We start from the raw sequence: 6,046 nt of genomic DNA, 5'->3' as shown, positions 1-6,046 counted from the left end.
CCTTCTAAACATAATCAATATATTATGCATCACAGCAAACACAAATATCAACTCTTATTGGTTCACTTCCTGTACACTTTCACTGATGAGCCATACATAATATAATGGCATAATGTGTCTAGAGAGTGGACACCAATAGTACCCTCCAATGACACCACAGATGACCAGCTCTGATAACTGGAATTCAATCCTCATGCAATGGGAGATGGAGTCTACACAGCTTGTTCAAACTTTGTCCCTTGTTTTAATTCAGTAGAAATGCAAATAAGAAACCAAATGCCCTGTTAAACAATAGCACATTGACTAAAAAGTCCTCCGATATTGTCATTTTTTTGTCTCTTTAAAAGTTTCAAAGTTCACAATAAAACACAATGCACTTTTATGTTCTAATGTTATTTCAGTAGCTGCATGTTAGAGAATTTTTGATACCAAAGTAGCAGTAAGTAGAAGTGTTGGGAAGGACAAGGCTCTCTAAGATAATAATTGAGGAATTACTGCCTTTTGCAAGTAAGTTGAAAAGCAAACTTTTGCACAGAAAGAGAATGAGACCCATGGGGGATGGAATAGGCCATTGCTAGGAGTACTGCTAAGCACTTTCTTATGTGTTAATGTTTTTGCTCTCCAGTGCTGTAAAACATGCAGAAGCTTGAAAATAAACTCTAGTTCCCAGTATTTGTATGTGAAGGCTTTGCTTATTTGGTTTGCTTTTGTTTGCTTTTTCCCCAATGGTTGTTGTGACCTGTAGATTAATGGTTTGATAAACCTTTCTGATGAAAACATCTGGGCTTGGAAGGGGGTAAAGAAAGCTAAACTGGACCAAACAGTAAGGACCATTACACCAACACACTTTCACTCTGCCTTTCTGGCCATTCCAGTGAGCTGGAAAATCCTATTAAACAACAGAAATTATAACATACAGAAGTGGACTTCCCTTCCTTTTTCTTTTGCTGTATCCAGGTAATTGCAGCTAACCTGAAGAAGTGGAATGTTATGTCATCTAATTTTCATATAAACAAGATGAAGGTTTCTATCAGCTAGAGTGGAGTCCAGAGTAATAGCTTAACTAATATGTCTAAATTTTACTCATCTCTACTCATACATGCTTAGATAGAAAATTTCCTACAGCTGTTGCATTTCTGTTGTATAATTAGGCTTATTAATAATCTGTGAAGTGGCAAAATTACTCTGGAGACCATCATGCTCCGGAACTGGAAGATAAAAGAAGAAGCAATAAGAAAGAAATAATTTTTTTTTTCTTCTGTTGAACAGATCAACCTCGAAGTAGGGGGAATACTTTTCTGTGGGATAGCTGAAACTGGAAACAGAAGTGGCTAAAATCAGAAGATGTCACTCTTGTTACTATATCAATAGCAGTTATGACTAGGCATGATGTGGATATTAAGGTCACATTACATATTTAGCAAATTCAATCTTGAATATAAAGTGTTAAGCACAATTTAAAAACTTAAGTAATTCAGATTTTCAGGAAGTGAACTGCATTGAATTCAGATAATTTTTACTGAGCTCAACACTAACGTAAGAGCATGTGCACACTTATTGCATAAGATCATGTTTCTGCAAATTCGTGCCTGTCACATGCAAAGTTTGATAAAATAAGTATGAAAAGTGTGAGTAACAGAAACTCCTTAACCTTTGAAGAATAAATTTTGCTAAGTATGATTTACTTTCGTTTGGAACGGGGCCAAAGCAATGGAAAACTGACCTGATGATAAAGAATCACTCCCAGGGTGTGCAAACTGCTAAAGGGTTTACACTGCAATAAGTCAAGACAGAAGTAAAATATAGCTTCCATGTGTGACAGCTGTGATTCTCCGTGATCAGGACAAACAGCTAGAACCACACCATTAAATTATGAGTAAGATTCACCTCTAGCTGTAGTAGGTAAACAAGGTTAAGAAATTATGAAAGGGTGAGACAGTGCCTCCCCTGTTCTGCCCAAGCACAAGCTTTATTTTCATAGCTCAGATTGATTTCCAGCCAGATAAAGTTCCTTTATCCAATGGACTGTATCTGCATGAATGCTGGTATATATGAGTGTGGTACCAGCATATAGGAAATTTTAGAAACACCTTTTTTGCTAATAGCATTAATTTTAAGAGATTTTAGAAACTATATGAGCATCCACACCTAATCCACACTGAGTGCACTAAGAGGTTAAAGATTTTCTCCATCTCCTTACTGAACTGCTAAAAATAATGTGTAAACCAGAGCACTGCATCCAAATCAACTTGATCAGAAAAAACATGATATTCTCTTTATATTGTGTTAGCTGTGCTTTTCTATTCAGTAGGGTCTAAAGTAACAAGGTAAAATTTTGTAAGGCAACATGAAAAGTATTTTAAGGGAAAATGAGCAGTGCCAGTCTGGAGGCTGGAGGTTTTTCCTTAGAAAGTTCCATCACTCCATACACGATACTGAAAGCCTTGACAGGTGTGCAAAGTTTGCATAGGTTCAAGACAAGGTCAAAGAAATAACTGAAAATTTGGAGAATGACAGAGATGCAAGTGGGTTGGAACCCAGCTAGGTCTCAGGGCAGAGTATACATCTATCCTATGCTTGCACTCTTCCCAAGGTGTGAGTTTTGGCCACCATCATTGATGAATGTATAGGCTGCTCTGGTGGATGAACAAACAGTGCTGGTCAGAAAGTTGTAAAGTGAACTTTCAAGGAAAATACCTGCCACCTTTTTCAGCAAAAAAAGTTGTGTTGCAAAGCACACATGCTAGAAAATAAGCTGTGAGGGTGGATTAAAATGCCGTATTATTACTCTGAAACAGACCAAATTCTCGTTAGTTGGGAATGAAACCCCTTGGGTGGTTTTCCACTGAGGTGAGAAGGAAGTCACAAACTGCTTAAGAAACAGGGGGCAAGACAACCTCAGTATTACTTTATCCCACTTCTTGTGAGGACATTATAGTTCTGTCCTCAGTTTCATTCCTGTCTAGGCTGCTTTATTTCTTATGACCTGTTATCCAGTAATGAGGCTATTTAACCTACAGATTATAGGTTAGTTCTCTGTTATTCCCATATGTAATCTTCATATATTTATTTTGGTCTAAAACCACATCACGACTCCACTAGATGGCAGCCAGGATCTTCACAGATCTCCCGCTGGAACGGGATTATGTTTTTTGACGGATTCCCTTGACACATACCAATTACAATGTTCCATTCAGTGGATGACTTATTTCACCGTCTTTCCAGTGACACTCTCAGCATTCAGAATAGCACCAATGGACTTCACTACTCATCCTATAGCCAGGACATGATGTTTCTTTCCCTTTCAGCTTGCCTGGTATTGCTGAAATGACCATAAAGGCACCTGGTGGCCTCTCTGCAGAGTAGTTATATATGTTTACACTGGACATACCAAGGCCAACGAGCCCTTGAAGCCAGCCTGTCAAGGCTTTTCTAAGTTGTGAGACTGTAAGTGTGGATTCAGGCATGGATGTAGCTAATACTCATCTCTGAGCGTAGTCCACAGGCTCCTGGACCACCAAACATGACTGGAGAACAGCTTGCAAGCTGTTGGGAAGGCTACTGTTGACTGGAAGCTATGTGGGATATGTATCATTTCACTTTTGCAGCCATGCTGGTGGAAGCATCTGGGAGGATATGAACTTCTGTGGGGCTATTCCCTCCCATTTGGACAGATGACAGAGAAGCAGGCAGATGGCAAAGTTGACAAAGCAAAGGCTGACTCATTTGGCTCTATCAGTGCATTGGAGCTAGTGTCTGAGTGAAACCAACTCCTGCCAGAAGCTGGGTTCTTTCAAGCTACAACCCATCAAGAAGCAAATGTGGATTCAGTGCAAAAGCCTGTGTTTGAGCTACAGGCAGCAGTATTGTTCCAGTTGTATAGAGCTCAAATCAAAATTTAAAATCCACTTCAGATACCAAGAAAAAAAATGCATTAAGTGCTGATATGGGCTAAGTGCCACAGATGCTTAGCTGTTTACAGTTGTAGAAAACTCGTTTGTGGGTGTTCCCATGGTAGTTCAGTCACTTGGTTGTGACAGTTCTCAGTGCAGTTGTACTCAGCTCAAAAATTATATGGGGGACCTTTTTTTAGTATTGTAACAAAATATCAATTGCTTCCTGCCTTTATTTTGGTTTACTATGGCATTTATGGTATGTTAATACTTTATAATGGATTTTAGAAAGAAAACCTTGAAGGCTTGTAGTGACCTCAGTATGAGTTTTGGTAAAAGGGCTAGACCTGAAATGCAGATGGATTCCGATTCTGGTAGGTGGTTGTATAGCTGTAGGGTTCTTTTATAAATAATGCTTTTATTGGGTTTTTGTGGATAGCTGAAAGAGGAAGAATGAATAAAAAGAAAATTTTACAGCTAAATGTATGTTAATAGAATTATTTCCCACATACCACCATCACAGATTACAGAGTTGTCATATTTTATGTGACGGATTAAAACATGCCATTCCCCTTCTGACTGAAAATAGCTTTTTCACTTTCCTTCTGATAAAGAAAAGGCTGCAACAATGAAGGCACTGGAAACATCATCTTTCTTTTTATTTTATAACCAGGGATAGATGGAATATTTTGGAACGTAAATATTTTGTTGAAATATTAACATTTTAATACAGATTTTTACAGTCTCTCTAATGTTTCTGGAGAGACATGGTATTCTCAGATAAACGTCTACACCAGCTGTGCAAACGAGCTCAACCTACTCACATAGTTAATGCTGCACACATACTTAAGTCTCTTCCTGGAATAGACTAACCATATTAATACAAAGCATGGGATTATTTTTTTTTTTATCTTTGTTGATATAAAATTGGCTGTAGTACCTTTAAGCAGGAAATGCAGACAACTACCACCATTAAAAAACACTTTATTGTCAACCTATGGTGCTCCCTTTTGTTGACCATCTCTTTTATTTTATTTTCCTGCTGAAGAGGTGTCTGCCCTAGAAGCTGTGTGTCTTACGGTCTTTGTAATAGAAGAATAAGGCTTTCACCATTAGAGATGCAGTCTCAGTGGGATCATCTGGCCAGCTGCAAATAGATGGGATTCATCTGACATTATTTGGTCTTCTAAAATGTAGGTGCCTAAATTCAGGCCTTGGATGTCTTTACAGTCAAAAGAGAGGAATAGATAATTTTGAGATGTGAATTACCTGATCCATTTTACACATTCTGTATTAAGATCTGCACTGCAGACTCCCCTTGGTAGCTCTCCAGAGCTTATTAAGGAAGCCCACCTAGGTCAGCTGTAGATGCATTGATGTTTAGTGAGATGAACCCTTCCAGCATGTTCTTCTACTTACAGATAAGTAGCAGAAAGTTATGAGCATTACCTGCACTCAGTGCAGTGACACTGTACAAAATTACAGTGTTCAAGACTCCTCAAAGCTGGTTGTTATCAGACCCTTAGGCACAATGTTATTTTATCTGCCCTGGTGCAATTCCTCTGGCTTTTCCAACAGAAATACTTACAAGTGCTGGATCCATTGATGCTCAAGAAACATTTTCTGTGGCAGTTCCAATAGCAAAGTGATAGCTCAGCTGTGTAGTCTGCTCCTTGTGTTGAAGAAGGTTTTTTGACCATGTTAAAAAAGAAGCAATAGCCTAGCCTTGGTCACCAGCGCAATTTTAGGCTTATTAGCAGAGTAAATGTACCCAATGCATTTTCATATCCTGATTTCTCTTACTGAACTACCCAGAAAAACTCAGTTTCTTGAGTACTTAAGCAGGTGATTATTTAATTTGTTAGCATGTAGCATTTGCTTTATTGTTTCTGGCATTTGCATGGGCACATGACAAAATACACTAGAAAACAATCAGGTAAGTGCTATCTACCCTCATCCCTCAGCTTTTTATGCATCTGTTTTCCTGAGTGCAATTTCAGAAGCTCAGTAACAAAAGGAAAGTAGCTTTTAAGTACTGGTTGGATTTTAATATCAGTCTGTCTCTGCTTTAAAAGCTTTGAAAAAAATAGAGTGGCTTTTAATAAAGTAGCAACAACTAGAACACCAGTAATTTTCTCTCCTCCCAGAGACAT

This window comes from Neopsephotus bourkii, unplaced genomic scaffold, assembly GCF_033783945.1.
Source record: "Neopsephotus bourkii isolate Nb327-2 ecotype Australia unplaced genomic scaffold, CSIRO-AGI_Nbou_v1 NB_745, whole genome shotgun sequence".
In the NCBI taxonomy this organism is placed as follows: Eukaryota; Metazoa; Chordata; class Aves; order Psittaciformes; family Psittacidae; genus Neopsephotus; species Neopsephotus bourkii.
This window is presented reverse-complemented; position numbering follows the sequence as displayed.